At 39.8% G+C, this 21,529-nt stretch overlaps 1 protein-coding gene across 12 annotated transcripts in view; it reads left to right on the top strand.

Annotated features, from left to right (window-relative positions):
- The window catches only part of LOC147583271 (uncharacterized), a 461,332-nt gene that overhangs the window by 172,718 nt on the left and 267,085 nt on the right, over window positions 1–21,529 (top strand). Inside the window, exon 4 of one of the 12 annotated variants that reach the window (XR_015247596.1) lies at window positions 10,390–10,679. The exons of the other annotated variants lie outside the window; for them this stretch is intronic. The gene's annotated coding sequence lies outside the window, so the exon portion shown is untranslated. Of the gene's footprint in view, window positions 1–10,389; window positions 10,680–21,529 lie in introns of those variants that run through there. 12 annotated transcript variants of the gene reach the window in all.

Raw genomic sequence — 21,529 nt, 5'->3', positions numbered from 1 at the left:
AGCTGGGATCTACTTTACCAGCAGAAGATCAGACCGTGTTACAGACATAAATTTTATGTGTACACGTAAATACATATACACAATACAGAATTATTTTTACCATCTGGTGAAACAAGTCGTACACTAAGAACAAGGGACTATTTCTCAGTTTTCCTATTAACATTTCTCAGCTTGTTCATTTTGTCATTTGCTAGTGTTCACAACCAGGCAAGACGTCACAAGTGCCAGTGGTTTGAGAAATAAATTATGAGAGAAAAACGTAAAATCAAGATCATTCATTAAGTTACATTTTTTCAGAGAATTTGAAAAAAGGCTGCTGTAATTATATTTTAGTGGAAATTAGCTTGGTCCACCATGAGAAACACCCACAACATGCTAAGACTCTTGGACTGTAAACAACTGAAACCTACTTGAGCTAGCCAAAACAAAAGGGGGAAATCACAAAAGGATACAAGGGTATCTTTTAGGATACAAGGGCAGCAATGAAGTAAAGATTCACAAATTGCTAGAACCAAAAACTGCAAAGCCAGGAGGAATCTGTCTCCATCTGTTACCACTGTTTTCTCTGCCTGTCTGATTCTTCTCTCTCTCTCTCTCTCTCCCTCTCTCTCTCTCTCTCCCTCTCTCCCTCTCTCCCTCTCTCCCTCTCTCCCTCTCTCCCTCTCTCCCTCTCTCCCTCTCTCCCTCTCTCCCTCTCTCCCTCTCTCCCTCTCTCCCTCTCTCCCTCTCCCTCTCCCTCTCCCCTCCCTCCCTCCCTCCCTTCTTCTTTCTCCTCCTCCCAAACACACACACACATACACAATACATTCATTAGAGGTAGTATGTTGTGAATTTCACAACTCCCAAGGTTATCAGAGATAAGATCTGTTGTTTGCTACAAGGGTAAATGTGTGCCTGGTTCACTACATTCACATATTTAATCATTTTCTGAACTCTACTTTGGGACTGCCTTCCAATGGACCCCGGAGAAACAGTAGAATATATGTTATTTTATTCATGATCATCAAATCCTTTATCCTTTGTGCAAATTGCTTTTGTTAAAAAATGCTTCAGCTCTGCATTTTTGAGGTTACGATGATGGCAGTGGAAATAAGCTAAGGCCTTGTTCTTATGCATTTGTTAGGAAGGTACGAACCAGATGCAGAATTCAGCTCTGTGAGCAACTAGGATTCCAGATTGCCTTACAGGGTAGCTGAGGGAGCTGCTGTCTTCCCCTCAGTGATGGTAGTTCCTCAGAACAGCAGCTCGTAGCCCCTAGTAACCTCTAATACGGGACTCCCACACTTGGACTTTCCTATCAGCAGACGAAAGCTATGTCCTCAGGACAGGACTTAGAAGCCAGGTGAGTGATGTCTAATGCCTGGAGGAGGGAGCCAGGCAGCCATATAGAGCTGGCTCAGCCTGCAGAGCCCAGGGCGAAGGATTACACTGCTTCTGTGGCTCCAGACTTGTCCATATTCACAAAGTTTCAAGTGAAAGGGTGACCTGATGTTGAACACTATAATCCATCCAGTTGGCACTGTCACATCTAACTTACCTGTGAGCACTGAGCTGCCCAAGCAGATTAAGCAGCTGTCATGCACTGTAGATGAGGAAAGCTCCAGTCATTGATGAGACCTGTGACTTTTCTATATTTCCAAAGAGAGTTGTCCTGCTTTGCTGTGGGTTTATTTTGGCTGGGGGGAGAAAGTGATAAAAAGATGATTGAAGTGTGAAAACTAACAAATGGCTGTTTCGTACAGAAGGGAAATAACTTAGATGATACTTCAGGCATATGTCAGGTGACTCCTGACTAGATTGTATAAGTGGTCAGTGTAGCAGATGCCTTTGGGTAGAATTGAAAGATTCTAGATGCTCTTGCTCATGTGTGCATACCTTATGATATCGATGTGTTAAGCACAGCTGCTTGACTGGTTTCACACAGTGCCATGTCCCTTGTCACATTTCCTGAATGCCCCAGGTTATAAATATCATTGGGGGTTTCCCACTTGAATCCTGGTGGGTAAGAATCCTGATTCTCTTTGTAACTGCAGAACCTCTTCAGGCCAGCTTTATTTATGCCCAGGCACACTGAGGTGTGTGATGTAATAGGCCAGAAAATCCCACATGCCTAAAAACATTTCCACATCAAGTCTGTCACATGCCTGAAGTTCCTGCATATCTCTCTTCCTTTGTGGTAATGCTTCTGGAGCCTCATTCTTTCTGTCCCCAATGGAATCACCCCCCACCACCACTTCCCTGGGCTATTTCAATCACTTCTCAGCTCAGTCTCTGCTTCCAGTCTTTCCCCCAGACTAATCTATTCCAGAACATGCTGTGAGAGGTGCCTCTTCAGACACATTTCTGGTATTGTAACACCCTTGCTTAAGAACAGTCATCTGCCAGCGGCCTGCTAAGTGCCAGTTTGTGCACAAAACCTTTTGAAAAAAAAAATGCTTATTTATTATTTTTGAGAGAGGTGCACATGAGTGGGGGAGGGGCAAAGAGAGAGGGGACAGAAGATCCAAATTGGGTTCCATGCTGACAGTAGAGAGCCCAATACTGGGCTTGAACTCACAAATGGTGAGATCATGACCTGAGCCAAAGTCAAATGCTCAGCCAACTGAGCCATCCAGGCGACCATGTGCACAAAACCTTCTATCTGGTGTTCAAGGCCCTTGTCAATGTGACGGTAGCATTACTCTACAGTGTTTTCTCTCAATGCTCCCGAGCACTTACATGTACACTCCAAATAAAGTTTATTATTTTTATTTCTGCAGTACATTCTACATTTACTTGTACATCTTTGTTTCTCTTGTTTCCTTGCCTCGGCCCCACCCCAGAGTCTTTGACTTTTGAACTCCCATTGATCCTTCAAGGCCAATAGCATCAAACACCATTTCCTGAGAGCTAGTAATTTGATACTGTATGTTTTGCCCTTTGCAAATAATTAAAAATTGTTTAGCTGTAAGAATGCAAAATATTATTTACAAATTCTCTAATCTGGGAAGTTGTATTAAATTGCTAGGGATGCCTTAACAAAGTGCCACAAACCGAGTGACTTAAACAACAAATATTTATTGTCTCACAGTTCTGGAAGCTAGAAGACCTAGTTTAGCAAGGCTATTCTACCTCTGAAAGGTGTTAGGGAAGGATCAATTCCAGGCTTCTCTTCTAGCTTCTGTTAACGCCTTGCCTTGTGGCACCATAACTCCAGTCTTCACACAGCATTCTCTGTGTCTATCTCAGTGTCCACATATCCCCCTTTGTCTAAAGGAGTTGTCCAGTTGGGTTAGAGCTCACCCTAATGACCTCATTTTAATTTGAAAACCTCTCTAAAGATCTTACTTCCAAATGAGGTCATATTCTAAGGTACTGGGATTAGAATTCCAAGACATCTTTTTTTGCAAGACATAATTAAACATATAATAAATGTGGATGAATGATGTAACTTTGTTCAGTGTTTTGGCCAAAAGAAAGGTCTTAGGTTGTGAGAGATCATCCTTTTACCACCAAAACCAGAGTCATAAAAATGCAGGCAGAAGACTTTGTTGACCCAGCAGTCAGCAGGCCAGGGACATGGCACCTGCATATCAATTTATACACTCACCACATCTCAAGATGTGAAGGATTTTCCTTTTCTGCCTGCAGATTCAATAAGACAAAGCTTTCTGCTAAAGACGGAACACTGTAAGAGTAGACCTTTCAAAAGCTATCCTAAAGAAGACCGAGAAAGTCTGTAGCATCACCTGACTCCATACTTTGAGCATACTCAGTGGTACTCATAAAACAGTATCACATTCAGGTGGCCTAGCACTATTGGTCTCAACCTGGCCACACATTAGAATCAAATGCTGATGTTTTGCCCCTCTACCTGCTCCAGACACTAAGAGTGTGGGATGGGGGCACCTGGATGGCTCAGTAGGTTAAGCATCCAGCTTCAGCTCAGGTCATGATCTCATGGTTGGTGAGTTCGAGGCCTGCATCGGGCTCTGTGCTGACAGCTCAGATCCTGGAGCCTGCTTCGGATCCTGCCTCTCTCTCTCTCTCTCTCTCTCTCTCTCTCTCTCTCTGCCCCTCCTCTGTTCACACTCTGTCAGTCTTTCCTTCAAAAATAAATAAATATTAAAAAATTTTAAAAAAAGATCATGGGATGGGTTCCGGTTTGGGATGAAGCCAGGCTTGAGAATCAATGTCTAGAGGCCATAGATGCTAGGGTAAGATGGTCCTGAATACTTCAGTATTTACAGCAGTGCCCATCTACGGCTATGAGTGAAAAATGACCCTTTGTAGCATTTGGATAATTTAGTCAAGAATAAGCATCTATAGTAATTTTTCTCAGCATCCATAATAGCACTTTGTCCAAGTTGTCAAGGCCAGGATGTATTCTTTAGGATTTCTGAGGTAATCATGAGGCCCTAGGTTGTAAAAATAAATTCCTTACTGGTTGAGCTTTCCATTCAACATAGTGCAGTATCTCCTTTGTCTCTTAAGAACTAACTGAAATCAACAGAAATCATTGCTCCAAGCGTTCTTATCTTAGTAAAAATTCTCAAATTGTTCATTGAATACACAGATAAATTACAAGCTTATAAGAGGGAGAGATTATATCAAGTCACTTTAAAGCTGAAAGTGTTTATTTTGCTCTATGGGAAGGGAATGAAGTAGCTCTTGAGCATATAACCAAATAAAGTATCTCAGAACCAGTGGCCCACACCAGAAAAATTACATGTTTTTGATCATTGGTAACTTATTGGTAACTTTGTTATTTGGTAAAACCTTGTGAAGTTTATAAACTCATCCTGAAGTCATGATTATTAAATTTTGGCATAACCCATATTCAACTCTGGTGCTTCTCAAAAGTACAAATCCCCAGGCCCTAGCTTCCTAATTCCAAGGTTTAGGTATTGATCCCCTTCATTGGACTGCAAGCTCCATGAGAACTAGAACTATGCTTTATCCTTCCCTCAGCCAAAGTAATGAGAATGAGGTCAAGCATGTAAAAGGTACTCAAGGAGTGTTTGATATGAAGGCAGTCACTCCATTCCTTTCTGTTCTGGCTAGAACCAGGGAAGGGGAAGAAGTGGGAGTGAGCCAACTGAGTCAGCATTTGGTACTCTGGACCTGTCTTAAAAGATAAAAGTGCAAAGAATCAAGAGTGAGTGGTGTTGCCAGATCAGTCAGTTAATCACAGGTGACTGGACAGTGAAGAACACCTCCTCTGGAGAAACCTAGCAGACTAGCTCTACTTTAATTACTTTATGTGTGTGTGTGTATTGGTGTTTTATTCTAAACTGTGTTTTTATTTTTTTTTTTTAATTTTTTTTTCAACGTTTATTTATTTTTGGGACAGAGAGAGACAGAGCATGAACGGGGGAGGGGCAGAGAGAGAGGGAGACACAGAATCGGAAACAGGCTCCAGGCTCCGAGCCATCAGCCCAGAGCCTGACGCGGGGCTCGAACTCACGGACTGCGAGATCGTGACCTGGCTGAAGTCGGACGCTTAACCGACTGCGCCACCCGGGCGCCCCTTCTAAATTGTGTTTTTAATAATTAATAGGAAAAAATATATGATGTCACAGTTTCTTTCTAGACACTTTTTCATCTACATACATTAGTTCATTGATTAGTAAACTGCCTAGTTGACAGTATGTTGGTGTTTTTGTTACATGTTTCTCAGAATTCACAAGAGATACAAAGAAAAGAAACTGATTCTCTTTTCTGGCCATAGCACCTGGTAACCCAGAATCTGTTTTCATAAATCTGACACTGAAATCTCACAAAAGGATGCCCCTTGCACATTCATATATTAAGTTAACTGAAGGTGTAGACAGCTGAACAAGTATTTCATATGCCTGGAGAACTGTGCATCAGTCCCATTGTTTTGGGTGCCTTCCAGTTCATTTAGAAACATCCTTCAGTGATTATAAAATGGAGTAAAGATTTTGCAACAATTAAAGACTATCTTGTTGATAATTCAACAACAACTCGTGATTGTTTAAAATGTGTTTATAAATTGAATTCATGAGATAACCAAGACTTTTATAGAATGTTATATGGTTATAAAGAAAATTTTTGAGGATTTAAACCTATTAATCATTTAGAAATAGGTTCTACTACTTATGAATTAAAAGTAAGAATCAAGGCACCTGGGTGGCTCACTTGGTTAAGTGTCCGACTCTTCGTTTTGGCTCAGGTCATGATCTCACAGTTGGTGAGATTGAGCCTTGCATTGATTGGGCTCTGTGCTGATAATGTGGAGCCTGCTTGGGATTCTCTTTCTCCCTCTCTCTCTGTCCTTCCCCCACTTGTTCTTGCTCTCTCGCTTTCTCTGTCAAAAATAAGTAAACTTAAGAAAAAAAATTTTAATTAAGAATTAAAAAAAAAAGACCAAATTTCCCTCCAATAGTTTCAAACTAGAAACTACTTCTGAGGAGCCAAGACACTGTTTATATTTAAAAATTATTTCAAAAGAATTTAAAGATCAAATTATTTACCAAATCCAAATTGCTTCTTCCCTTCTCCAGTGCCCTTTTATACTCACCAGAATTTATAAATTTCTGCTATAATTTAATTTTCCATGGTAACTTTTGAAGTTGTTAGTATATAAAGATCTGACATTCTGCTTCATACAGCATAAACTGAATCACATTGAGAAATTCTCCGTTTTCAACTACTCAATGCATTTTTAATGGAAAAATATTTTATTGATATCTAAGTTCAGAGATAGTTCACTTATTATAGGGCTTAAGAGAAGTTCAATAAACTCTGATACTGTGACTATGAAAGCTTCAATCTAATTATTCATTCATGGCTAAAATAACATTTAAGACATTTACCTGATTTCTGTATTTTCAGCATGAACTGGCTGAATTATCTTTTCATAATTAATAATAAGCTAAAGAGATGTCATCAAGTCAAGAATTCATGTTGTTGCCTGACTCAGGGTGAAAAAAAGTCTATATAAAAAGTTTCAGAACAAAATAATAGTAAAACACAGATACTGTTTCATATTATGTTTTTTAAATACAGATTTTTATTTTAATTCCAATGTAGTTAACATACCATGTTCTATTAGTTTCAGGTGTATAGTGTAGCAATTTGACCATTCTGTGCATTACTCAGTGCTCCTCATGGGAAGTGTACTCTTAATCCCCATCACGTATTTAACCCATCTCTGCCCACCCCCCACCTCTCCTCTGATAGTTATCAGTTTGTCCTTTACAGTTAAGAGTCTGTTTTGGGGGTTTTCCCTTTTTTCTTTTTTTGTTTCGTTTCTTAAATTCTACATATTAGTGAAATCATATGCTTTCTCTATCTGACTTATTTCACTTAGCATAAACCTCATATTACATCAAATGTAATGCTGCTCTGGTGGTTGTGAAACTTGTCAATTTTTCATCACCACGAACACAACCATCACAGAAACCATATTTTGCCACTTCAGGCTATTTCCTGAAATACATAGTGATTATTTAGGGATCCACGGAAACCTATTCCTACTTCATTCTCATCCTTCTCCTGAGGGAAAAGACTGATCTAGACAAAGGCAAGAGAGCCTCAGGCTTTGTGGGAATCTTGGAGAGAATTGTGACCTCCTGGCAGCATGAATGACTGAAGATAATCAGTCTCCTGCTTACCACAACCTGGTGGATTCTGAGAGAGGTTGACTCAGAAACATATCTGGACCCCAGAGAGGAAGATCACATATAGTCTCCCATAAATGTCCTGTCCTTGCTGGAATAGGTATTGTTGAAAACATCTGAGAGTGCAAACTTTATATGACCAAACGACTACACTTCACAATGTTTCAAAATTTTTAAAGTTATAACCATTTCACTAAATTCTTTTTTTAAATAATTTTTTAATGTTTTTTATTTTGGGGAGATAGAGTGGGGGAGGGGCAGAGAGAGCTGGAGGGGCAGAGAGAGAGGGAGACACAGAATCTGAAGCAGGCTCCAGGCCCTGAGCTGTCAGCACAGAGCACAACACAGGGCTCGAAACCACAAAGTGCAGGATCATGACCTGGGCAGAAGTCAGATGGTTCAACCGACTGAGCCACCCAGGTGCCCCACTAAATTCTTGATGATACCTTAGAAGAATCAAGAAAAAGTTTGTGTGAGGGTCACAGTTTGTCCTTGAGTCAGAGTAGAAAGTAAATGTTTAAATATCTCTTTAAGACCCTTATTGGAATGGATGCATTAACTCACACAGCCTCATTTTCTAGTTTGGAGAGCATCACAGGTGGCTTTCTGTGTATCTTCTGAGTTCTTGTTTCTCTTTTGGGCCCCACCTTTGTTGGATGATAATTTTTTGAAATCAAGAGTGAGAAGAAAGAATGAAATCTGTGATGTTCACCCCTTTACATATTTCCAAACATGCAGTAAGTAAGTGAGTGAATTCTTCTCCAATAGAATTTAGTATAAGCTACAGAGACGGAAATAAAGAAATTACCATAAAACATAAGGTCAGAGAGGTAAATGCATTGCATCACAGCCACTGGGATTTGTATTTTATTATTTACAGGAAAAAGGAAAACTCATGATAAATGGATTCTTTTCCTCATGCAAAAGGAAAATGTGATATGTGAGCATGTTATAGAAGAGAATTATCTAATGTCCTCAACTCTTCCCTGCATATATTGTAGGTCTTGACACACTTGAGCTACACAGTTTATCCCTGTAGGAGCACCCATTCTATGAATTTTTGTTCTCTCCTATTACAGAACCAGAATGGTAACAATAGTGTACATCACCTGGTCAGGTTATTTTTCCTTAGCAGTACTTAAGGAGTCCTTTAATTCAGTACTTACTATGAGGGCAAGAAAACTGTATTTAAATGAGAACTAAATTACCTCTATTGGTGAGAAATACATAGTATCCTAATAGTTCATACATAGATAATAAGGAGGGAGCAAGGGAGGGAGGAAGAGAGAGAGAGAGAGAGAGAAATAATACTGTCACAACTAGGTAATTAAAGATTAGATTTAGGCATTACTGTTGATTGCTCTAATGTTAATTCTCAATCTTGCCCCATTTGTGGAGTGTTGAAGCCCTTAGCCCAGGATTCTTTTTTTTTTTAACTGAGATATAATTGACATGCAACATCGTATTAGTTTCAAGTGTACAACATGTGATGATTCAATATGTTGCAAAATGATCTCCACAATAAGTCTAGTTAATATCCATCATTACAAATTGTAACATAGTTACAAATTTTTTCTTGTGATGGGAACTTTTAAGATCTACTCTCTTAGCAACTGTCAGGTATACAATATGATATTAATAACTGTAGTTACCATGCTGTAGATTACATCCCCAGAGCTTATTTATTTTATAACTAAAAGTTTGTACCTTTTTGTCCACAGCCCCCACCCAAGAGGTCTGTAGATAGAATTCAGAGATCCATACTCTTAGATGGGGAAAAAAATTTCATCTTCATTTTCAGTAACCTCTAAAGAAGTTTAGCATTTCCTTCAATTACAATAGTAGGCAACAAGCTACAGTAGTAGTATGAGCACACCTGTGACGTTGTTACCAATGTGCTAGAAATCACATATATTTCATATACATTCTAGGTATTGCTGTTATCTTGAAATACTGTTTATTGTCAGCATTACTTTAAAATCATGTATTTATTAGGTGCATCATGAAATTTTTGTTATTTTCTCTGTTAATAAAGAAGCATATATATTGCTATTTTATAAATGTTTAGTTTAATAACTGTATTCCTAAATAATTTTGATTGAAAACCCAATGTGTTTTTTGATGCATTTTAAAATATTCTCAGAAGGGGTCCATAGGTTTCACCAGACTGCCAGAGGAGTCCATTGCACAAAAGAAATTCAGAACCTCTGCCTGAAGTGCAGTGATTCACACTGTTGTCTGTATCTGACAAAGTGGGTGGTTTTATCTCTAATACACTCTGTTCTTTCTGTGTCCCAAACATTTATTCATGAAACATTTATTAATCCTTTATGTATCAGGCACTGTTCTAGATGCCGAGGATTCAAAAGTGAGTAATATAAACAAGGCCCTTGCCTTGAAGGAGTATAATTCTAGTGGGAAGACACAGGAAATAGACAAGTGAATAAACCTAGTACTTTCAAATTGAGAAAAGTTACATAAAGGAAATAAACAATGTTAAGTAAGTGGGACAGAGTGAAGGTATCAGGAAATTGTCTCTTCAGAGAGGTGGGGGAAATGTATTCCAGGCAGAAGAAAGAGCAAATGCAAATGTACCAAGACTGCAAAATTCCAATGTATTTTTCCTTTATTACTGCCACTAATGACCATGCTGTGTTAAAAGAAATAGGATTTTGGCCTTATGGTATCCATTCACCCTTTTTCCTTTAACAGTTCCCCATTCTGTTTTGAGTATCTGTTCTCCTCCCCTTCTCAATCCACACAGGTAATGGCAGAACTGACTCCACACCAAACTCCATAGATGTCATGGGCATAGGCACAGCCATCCAGAACTTCAGATTCTGCTGGCCACAGAGATGGTGAGATGCCATGAAACTCTTAGTGAAACTTCTGTAGTTCAAGTTGAGCATAATGAGAGGAAATAGTTGCTATAACCTCCTGGAAACCCATGAAGCCAAAGAATGAATCCAACACATTACAGAAAACAGAGCCAAGCCCAGAGGTAGAGAGACTGGGTCCTGGTATCCCTGCTAAGTAAAGCCTTGTCTGAAAACAGATTTGCCTGGAATGGCTGCTTACATCAGCAAATACATTTCCTCTTGACTTGAATCAGTTTGGGTTGGGTTTTCAGTCATAATACAAACAGTCCTGATACCTGATAATCACTGAAAACAAATTCATTCCCAGATTTGTTAAACAGTTCTGCCATATTACATTGCCCCTGCTCAGCCTTTAGCCATAATAATATTCATAGTGAAAGGAATGTATCAATATATACATTAGAGGAGAATTATTTTCTCTCTCCCCCATCCTTAACCCTCATTCTGTGTGTGGGTTTTTTTTTTTTTTTTTTTTTTTTGCAATATTCTTCTGGATTTAAAGATCAAATAGCCAAGTTCACTCCACACTTAACTTACTGTTTTGCATATTTGAAGACAATTTCTTAAGCACAATCACTACAATCCCTCACTATGATTCAGAGCATTGAACTAAAAGACCAATACAGCCTTTGTAAAGGCCAGGCAGGAAATAACTAGTAGCTGACTTCATGAGTCTAGTGCCAAGAAACAAGTTTCAAATAATACCTTGTATTTAAACTGTATGATATTTATATTCCAAAGGGCAATAAGCAAAATTCTGGTAATATAACCCCCCCCAAACACCCATGATCACAAATGTACATGAAACAAAGTTTCTTTGATAGTTTAATGAATGGAACTTATGCCATTCCAAAGCCTTACAATTCAGCAACTCACTTAGGGTTGCATAATTTGTCTGTCTAGCTGATACCTTGTCTAAATTGAAAATGTGCTTCTCCCTTTTGCTGAAAATATTTGTGTAGCCTGATATAAAGTGAATTGCTCTTCCTCACTTAATTTTTTTTTTCCCTCGGGGGACTATTAAGGTTAGACTAGTAGGAATTTGAAGGTTTCAATACCAGACTAGGGAACTAAGACTGACTTCGAAATCTGTCTGCACTCACTTATCAGGACATCTCTGGAAATCCACTTAACTTCTGAGACTTGGCTTCTCCAACAGGAGCTCAAATGTGATAGGAGCCAAAGCCACCAGCCTCCTAGGGTTAGTGTAAGAATTAAAATTAATGGTCAACTAATGAAGGAATTTAAAATAATTATGGAAGGGGAAAAAGTTGTGCCATTTAATTTTGATCCATTTTTACAGACTTTTAAAATACTCTAAACTGTTTCAAATCAGTAATTTGATTTAAGAAATAGAGTTTTCTCATCCAGCCAGTCAGCAAGGCTAGACAGCTATGTGACTGTCTTTTTTTCCTCCCTGCTCCTGATGGAGGGTTTGGAGCCCTCGGGGCCATCGTTTCTGGCATAAATGAGGCATTCCAAGCCTTCTGGGGGCACAGTGTATATCCTTCATTTTGTGCAGGGAGAGTTCATTACCGAAAAGTGCATGCTATGGGTAGGAAATAAAAACAACAGGCCCCAAATAGCCTACGGCTGAATTCATTACCTGTGGACTAGCTGCTAATGATTTGGGGAGCACACTGGTGCTTAATATTTTATCTGTTTAGTGCCAGTGTAAGGGCTAGGCTCTCCAGCAAGCCCCAAACTCAGAATCTAGTGTATCTAGTGTCTGAAATGTGTCAGAACAAGGCACATCAGAAAAGAAGAAAGATTTTTCTCATTGGTTTTTGCTGCTTCTGAAGCAAAGCCCAAGCTTTCTGGAGCTGATACTGTCTCCTGGGCATAGCCACCCTGGAGACTAGGAGTGGGGTCTCCAAGAAAGGGGTTCAGGCTATCCATGCAGCAGCAACCTTACAGATGCAGGTTCCTCATCCATCCTGTTGTCCTTTGTTCACACGCTGCCAAGAAAGTGGCAGAACAGCAAGAATTTGGGTTTGAACTCAGAGTACTTTTGTCATGAATCCCTCCAATATATTGAAGACATGAGAGGCACTCGGGTAACATTCACAATAGGAGCGAACAGAAAAGGGCTCCAGGAGAGGCAACTGAGTATTAGATAATCTCTAATATTGTTTCTAATATCCTAATATTCAGTTAAGCTACAGTTGGTAGAGCAGAATTCAAAGCCAGGCTGTGTGGCTTCAGAGTCTGTACTCTTAACAGGTATGCAGTAGCCCAAAGTGGGGCCACAAGGGTGGCTCTGAGTCTTCATGATCAAAGCTGAAAAGGAGGCCAGAGAAGCCACAAGTGTAAATGAAATGAGAACATATGTGTGCACATGCACACATGCATGTACGTGTGCACACACATGTGCACATCCACACACACTTTTCCCACCTTGGAAGATTGAGCTCTCCTCCTACAGTAGATGTTTGGGTGGGACAGAGGGAAGGAGTGGGAGACAACTGATGCTTTCCACCACAGCTAGCCTTACAGCAACAAATCATATAGTGCTATTTGTTAGAGAATTCTGAAAAGCAGGCCAAAGCTGGAAAACCAATCCACATTTCTAAAAATCATTCTTCAAGGTCAGGAGGAACCCAGTAGGAAGCAAATAGCCATTTCTCTGATGATCTGGTTTGATCCAGAAATAAAAATCTAGGCTATCAAGTGGAGTAAAATAACTATTTTCCAATCAATCCTCCGTAAATATTATTTCTTATAAGCAAGCTATAGGCAAATGTTGGGAAGCAGTTAGTTTGAGCCTAGAAAGAGGGAAATTTTGTGTTGCTAATTAAGAAGAAATCTAGGGGTGCCTGAGTGGTTCGGTTGGTTAAGTGTCTGACTCTTGGTTTCAGCTCAGGTCTTGATTACACAGTTCTTGGGATCCAGCTTCATGTCAGCTCAGTGCTGTCACCGTGGAGCCTGCTTGGGATTCTCTCTCTCTCTGTTCTACCCCCGCTTGCGTTTTCTCTCCCTCTTCCTCTCTCTTTCTCTCACTCTCTCAAAATAAATAAGTACACTTTTTTTAAAAAGAGCAAATCTATATCCCTTTGAAAATCAACCAAGGAGAAGGTAGGAAGAATGTTCTATTAAAGGCATTAAGGGATTTGGGCCATTAGTCTGCTGAACAGACCATCCAGTCACCCTACATGGTTAGCATATCTGCCTCTCATCATAGATTTTATTTTTAAAAATAGAATCTATCTGGGGGCACCTGGGTGCCTCAGTTTGTTAAGCATCTGACATCTGCTCAGGTCATGGTCTCATGGTTCACGAGTTTGAGTTCACATCGGGCTCTGTGCTGACAGCTCAGAGCCTGGAGCCTGCTTTGGATTCTGTGTCTCCCTCTCTCTCTGCCCCTCCCCTGCTCATGCTCTCTCTCTCAAAAATAAATAAACATTTTTTAAAAATGTAAAAATAAAATCTATCTGGAAAAACCAGTTTAAATTTCAAAAGCTGCTAAAGTCATATATTTTAAGTATGAAATAGTCTATGTGTAATTTTTTAAAAATACAAAATGTAAAAGCTGGCACTGAAGTTACACATAGCTGCAAAGCTTCACAGAGATAAAATAAAATGCAGGTGATTGCTGCTTTATTGCTGCTTGTTTTTGACTTTAATAAATTGCCTGTATTGCAACTTATCCCCCTATAGTAATGAACCAAAATAAGGCCCTCAAGTTACATAAAATGAGTCATTTAACTTTTTTAATCATAGGATCATCACATATCTGGCACCTTATAATTCAGTGTAAGATTTTTCTGAAAAGTGAGATCCATAGGTTAATGACTCTTATATCCCTACTTCCTCGGCCTCCAAATCAGGGAAACTCTGACTTTCTGGCCAAGTCTAAGTGTAGTTAGTATCTAGTCACCTTGTTCACCAACCGTGTTTCGTGAAGATTCTATAGGCTCGCCCCAGGAGACACATTGATAATTTTGCTGATGAATGTCTGATGCTGTTCTTAAGAGGAACATTTTTTGCTCTCACTAAAAATGGCTATAAATTCAGCCCAGCCTCATCTGCGTCTTCAGGTGGACCTCATCAGTTGTAGGCATCTTATCAGCAAGAAACAGCCTCTCCTAATGGCTTGATAAATATTCTAGCCTCCCCAGAATCAGTTATTGAGCGATTCAAATCATGGTCAGTACTTAGAGCAGCTATTACTACAGACTTAATGCCAGTTACCCTTTGTACTTATCTCTGAAACCAGAGAGGCTGAATAGTTCTTTTTATGTTTCCACTCCTGGTCACTAAAACTGAGTTCATTCAAAATTTTCTCTTGCCTAGAGAGCTCACATGACCGTAATAAAAGTTGAACAGATTTGTGTGAATAAAAAATAAAATGTGTGTCTCCTCTGACATCCATTCTCTCCCCCAGCCCTGCCCCAAATTTGGCCCAATGGCAAAGGCATGTAAATCTAAAGTGGTGGGGCAGGGTGAAGGTAGAAACAAACATCACTGCCTTTGGATTAGTTTAGAAATGCATAAGACAAAATGGTTCCAGGGTGATGTAGGCTTTCTTCTTCTGCTTCTTTGTTTTGATAAAATTAATTTACAGAGTCTGAAATCTGAAGAACCTAGGGCTTGGGATTTATGAAAATGTGTCAGTTCTCAATTGAAAATAAACACTTTTTCCTGCATGGTCCTAACAACATGCCGTTGATAAAAGTAATTATAACATCTCAATTGTTGAGAAAATTAAGGGGAGCTACTAAGTAAAGTCCTCACTCTCCTTCATGGGAACTGGGCAGCATGTGATACATAAAGAAGAGGGTCTGTAGTTAGTAATACTGTATTGTGTATTTGAAAGTTGCTAAAATAGTAGATCTTAAAAATTCTCCTCACAAGAAAAAAAACATTTGTAACTGCATGGTGATGGATGTTAACTAGACTTATTATGATGACCATTTTGCAATATATACATATATTGAATCATTATAGTATACACCTGAAACTAATGTATGTCAGTTATATCTCAGTTTTTAAAAATTCACATGTGGGCAACTGGGTGGCTCAGTCGGTTAAGCATCTGACTCTTGGTTTCAGCTCAGGTCATCATCTCACAGTTCATGAGTTCAAGCCCTGTGTCAGGCTGACAGTGTAGAGCCTGCTTGAGATTCTCTCTCCCCTCTCTCTCTTCCCCTATCCCACTTGCCCTCTTTCTCAAAATAAATGAATAAACCTAAATTTTTTTTAATCAGCACATTAAAAAAAGAGGATCTTGAAATTCTTATAAAGAAAAATAGCAGAGTATAGGGCAATATGGTACATCCTCAAAAAAGGCGAAAGGTATCTATGTTCATAAGAAGTCTTTGCAAAAAGTAGAAATCCACAGACAATTTTAACCACTCTTAAAAGTGTCATCACTTATCTCTCTACATTTTATGGTTAATCGGATGTTCTGTGCAAGAAGCAGTGTTCTACAGAATGTCAGCCTTACAGCTCCATTTTTGTAGAACCACACTTGCATACAGCACTCTTCAGTGGCCAGAGGTCTTCCCTTTGTGTTCTTGTAGTTGATTCTCACAGTAAGCTTTGGTATAGGGAAAGTATGAGTATCCCCATTTCACTGATAAGATAATTGGGGTTCAGGCAAGGTTAAGCTGTTTGTCCAAGGAAATGAAATTACTTAGTTAAGGAATATATATTGTGGTAATATGTCCAGGTTGCAAAATACTGGCTCTTCCCTCTCTGCCGTACTGTTCACCAAGGATGCTAGGACGGGTAGGTGACAGGTGTGGGGAAGGGGCTAGTCATGAATGAAAGGGGTAGATTGACCCATCAAAAGTTGTTTCTAAGGCCCAGCCAGAACTTTGATTCATTTTTCTAGTTGTCATTTTTGTACAAGAGCAAATAAATAGCAAAAATTATCTAGTTTCATCACTTGTTAAAATATCCGTTTTACGGTTAGTCATTTCCTGTGTTTATAGGGTTATGTTCTTTCCATAGTAAGCAACTTCATTCTCTTGATGTCCTATCAATATTTGAGAATGAACTTCTCTAGGAAAATTTCAGTATCTGTCAGACTATCCAAACTCTGATGGTAAGAGGAAGGGCAATGACTGAAGCAAGATCTGTGTTCTGCTCTGGGTTGTGGGTTTCTAGTCTCATCATTCTTTCCTAAGCTAAGAGACAACCCCCCTTTCTGCTGTGAAGCTGTGCTAAGAATTACATCCTACGTGAGCTAGCCTATGAGGAGAAAAAGTTGCCCACACCATCTTTGGACAGAGGGTGAGCTCAATATTTGAAAATGACCCCAGAACTCATAGTGCCATGAAAAATTACTTAAAGGCTCTTGGTTAAAAAATGGGGTGGGGGGGTTCAGTTCCCCCTAAGTATCTTTTTTTTCTGTAAGTGGAGAAGCTTGCTAAACCTATGACCTCAGGGTTGACATTGTATGATTGTGGTACTAAATAGATATCAAAAAAAATTCCTTTGGTTTTTCAACACCTTTCAGTTCCACATTCATAAGGTAAGGTGCCATTCACTGCTGTCTTTCAACCTCTACAACCTTTTGCGCAGAGTGGAAGAGGAAAATGCATATTGGATTATTCTATCACACACAGAGATTAAATGGTCAGATAGTGGGTATGGGGCCTCATTCCAAGTCCTTCTGAGGCCATTTAGAAGCATTTCATCATTGTGACTGTTGTTTTAGTTTTTCATCTGCTCACGGCTCAGCCCCACCAACAAGCCTAAGCCTGCCCCCCTTTGTTTCCCTCTGAAGCTTTTTCTTCCCAACAAGCCAGAAAGCTCCTCACTCCTCTTACACATTGAGGAACTAAGAAAAGAACATGTCCTAACTCAGTGAGCTGCAGGTTTGTTTGTTTTTTCTTGGCATTGAGATTCCCGTCCTAAATGAAGATTTATTCATACATGTTTTATTGCTTCCTAACTCCACAGGATGCTTTAATCCATTTTTACTATCTCTCATTTCTTATCCAGCATAAAGGTTTTGTCATTGATACATATTCCTCTGGTGAGGTCCTTTTGTCTACTTTTCCAAGATGATGTCAGAAAACAACATTGTTTAACAGACCATTCTGGAGCAGAGTTATGTCAGCTATTCTTTTACTTTCTGTTGCTTACTGTTTTCTCTAAATCATCCAAGTGCACCTTTGCATGGAATTTCGGAAGGCCTGGCTGAAACTCCAACTTCTTTTTGCATCAAGAGCATTCTCCAGCTCATCCCTTTAGACACTTCCTTGGCTGGATCTCATGCAGGAGAGAACACCAATGAAGAGAAGTCCTCACCATGGTGACCTCCCCAAAGACAGTGGCTGTCTGACTCAGGCTTGAAATATTTGCTGTTAGTGGTGCATGGAAAGTTAAGGCTTCTGAAAGTGGCTTTTTAAAAAGCCAAATCAATCACCCAGGTAACTGGGCAAACGGAAAGTCAAATAAAAACAATAACAACAACAACAAAAAAAACCAACATTTAAACATAAACCAGTGCCGCCCACATGTGAATGGGCATCAAAGAGCCTGAAGCAGTCTTGAAACAAAAATTTTGAATGGCTCTAAGAGTCAAAAGAAATGCAAAGTGGGAGCCTGACCTCAGGGCTCAAAGAGGAAGTTCCTTTGTCCTGCCCTGTTCTGATCCTAAATGTCTGAAAATGAGTCCTGTGCTTTGTCAGGATTATTTTTCATGAACCAGTTCAGACATGGTGGGAACCAACCCAAATCTGTTCTACAAACCCACAATAACCTTGGTCCTTCCTTTGTGGGTGCAGGCCATGCTAATTTGCTTCCCTAGAGGAAGAGGGCCTGGAGGGAAATGATTCCAGGATATTCTCTTGGTCTTAAAATGGTCTAAAGTATCAAGAGAATTAGTTTGACCCAGGCAAAATTAGTAAGGAGAACCTCTTACATATTTCTAACCCTTACCACTCTACCATAAATTCTCCTGTGGCTAAATAATTTGTGATATTAATTACATTTTTTTCCCATTTTTTCCTCCCACAACCCTTGCCCCAGGGGAAGTTTATTTTATCAGTAAGCAGAAAGTCTCCAAGGCTACACTTTTAGCAAAAGCCTAAACCTTTAGAACCTAAGTTTACTGGAGAGCTAAAGGGAAGAGAAGGGAGTATGTGGGTAGGTGGGTAGAAGCAAAGTAGCTTTGGAGATGCCTGGGAAGACACCAAAATAAAGGGATTTCGCTGTGTCCAAAAGTAAGAGTGGGAGACAGAAGTTGGCTGGTCACAGGGGCAGGAACTTGAATCAGTTTTCTAGCAGCACCAGTGGGAGGAGTCCAGAGAGGTGTGACCATTAGATTGGGCTAAGAACAGACATGTTCTCTGTTGCTTACCCATCCTTGTTCATGGACTGAGATAATTTAAATCTACTCTCCCTGTGGTGTCTTCATTAGACTTACTAGGAATTTTTATGCAGTATATCCCTTCTATGTGGACAGATTTCAAGGCCAGAATTGAGATCAGAGAATAAAAGCCTGAAGATTTATTTATTCACTTTTATTTCTTAGCTGATGTACTAGTTGTCCTGTAAAACTATTAGTTTGAACAATGGAAAACTGCTGCTATTCAACCATTTGTTGACCCAAATTGCCAATGGACAGAAATGGCAATTTCATGTGGTTGGACAATTAAGGAAAAGTTAATCTATCCACCTGGCAGTTGCTGATTCTGTTGGATCTACAGGGACCACTGCTTGTCCAAGGGTTTCCCTAAGTTAAGGTCTTCCACAGAAACCTGTGCTGCTCCTTTGTCATACACAGAGTGCCTACTGTTGTCATTCCTAGCAGAGGCAAAGTGAGCGAGGGTGTCAAGGAGTAGGGTGCTATAAGTTGGAAGAAGAAGAATCACAAATTAAGACATAAATCTACTTGGCAGCCTCTCCTTTTCTCTTTGGGAGGCTTGGCTTTCCCAAATAGGGCACATTTTCCCATTTTTTTGTTTCTCAGCTTCAAATGAACTTTTGTGTTTGTAAGTATATCTCTGAACACCAATAAAAAATAAACTGACGGTGGTCCCTCGGCTGTAGTAAAAGCAATGAAATAATATCCTTCCATTGATGTGAAGAGATGAAAACGTTGTGACTTAGAATGTCCTAACAGCAAACCATTTAAAAAAATATTAAAAGGTCAAAGTTGAATATGCATCCATTAGACAGCAAGGAGAGATGGAAGAATAGACAAATCTCCAAACCTAAGCATAGATCTCTGCCAACAAGCAAAGGAAAAGTCAACAGAGTCCATTTTACTTTGGTATACTTTATTTTGGAACTGTCAATCAGCTCCAATGCCCCCTCTTCCATGAGCCTTCTCATATTCCCCTAGCCACAATGGCTTTTTGCCTTTTCTGCCTTTCCATGAAATTTTGTGTTACAGAATAAGATTCTTCTTTGGGTTACTCAAAAACCACGCATCTGTGAGCACCTACCATATTCAAGGCACTGTCCTATAGGCCATATAATGATTAATAAAATACAGCCCTGATCTTAAGATTCTTAGAGCCTAGTAGGCAGTTGTTTTTGTGGATAGTTATTTTGGCCTCTTCCAAATGCCTTGGCATATCTTATGTTCTTTACTAATCTTCAAGTTCCTTGTGGACAAAGTTTATGTCCAGTTCTCTCTTGGGCCCCCATTAGGCAGTGCCCACCACTGTGCTCAGTATATACCATATACCATAGTAAGGGCTTTATAAATGCTTGATTGAGTCCCCACATTTGGGAACTACCTTCAAAACTTGGTGGATGGATGAGCAGCACCTGTTCCATACTGTGTCTGTCCCCATGCCCATTTGCTTCTCTTTCTGGCCAGCCTCCAGCAAGCTCCTGCGGTGAGGTTCAGAGAATTGTGGTTTTGCCCGTTTATTCATTCTGTCTTCCTAAACTTCCATGTGAGATAGGCACACTAAACCTGAAGACTGTTCTCTATTACACAGATACTAATAAGCACAGTCATTCAGTTTTCTTCCTGCTCTTCCTCCCCTACTGACACTGCCAGGATAGGTGGTTTGCTTTTCCTTTAAATAGAGTTTCTTTAAGACAGTTGTGGAAATATTTTCTCATTGTATGTTCTCTGGATGACCATTTTGCTTCTTTTCTCTTTATAGTGTGGTTTGTTCCTTTCCTAAAGTTATCTGATTGTTGAAAGAGTACTTCCATTCATGAAGAATTTTCTACACTGGTCAATTTAGATTTAAAGCTCTAAACATTGACAGGTACATTAAACCAAGAGTTAGAATTATAGTGAGGAAGCCTATTATCTTATTTTGCGTTCCCCCAAAAGCAGACTCAGAGGGAAGGATTTAGGTACAAAGATTTGGAAGATGATCCCAGGAAACATGGAGAGGGAATGAAGAAATGAAGCAAGGAAGGAAAGAAAGTCAACAGAGTGTGTTGATAAACATATGGCCACTCTGGCCACTGGGGCTCAATCTTGCTGAGGACCTATGAGACACCACACAGATGCACCTCAGTTTGATTCACCTAGAGGTGATGAGGCTGGGGAATGTACGCACCAACTCCATTCCACCCCTATTTGATTTAAAGACTGCCCTTTGACATTAGTCCCTGTCTTACCTAGCATGTTCCTGAAGCTAGAAAAAGCCCTCAAGCAGAGAGTTGCAGGAGCTTGAGGTAAGAAGTCTTAGCTTATACAGGAAGCTGAACACTGAAGCTGCAGGTGACCTCCTGAATGATTGAGGGCATATGACCAGGCCCCAACAGCACCTGCTGCACCCACTGATGTATAATGGAACCTCATATGTAACAGGCCCCACCCTCTAGAGACTGAAAGAATGTTGTACCTGCATAAGGGCATCAGGCTGAGAGTGAATGGGACTAAAATCCAGCCCACATTCTGTTTGCCAAACTGCATACTCCCAACATGGGACTGCATCCACCTGGAAGAAGGGAAATTCTTTTTCAAATTTGCACAAAAGTAGCAAATGGGCTAGTAGTGGCCCTGATTATACTACCTTAATATTACAAGAAATGCCAAAACAATAGCAGTATTATAGGGTCTGATTTTACATACCACAGTTTCCTTGATGTGGA

This window comes from Puma concolor, chromosome A2 (assembly GCF_028749965.1).
Source record: "Puma concolor isolate L17-30 chromosome A2, mPumCon1.1.hap2, whole genome shotgun sequence".
Classification (NCBI taxonomy): Eukaryota; Metazoa; Chordata; class Mammalia; order Carnivora; family Felidae; genus Puma; species Puma concolor.
This window is presented reverse-complemented; position numbering and strand designations above follow the sequence as displayed.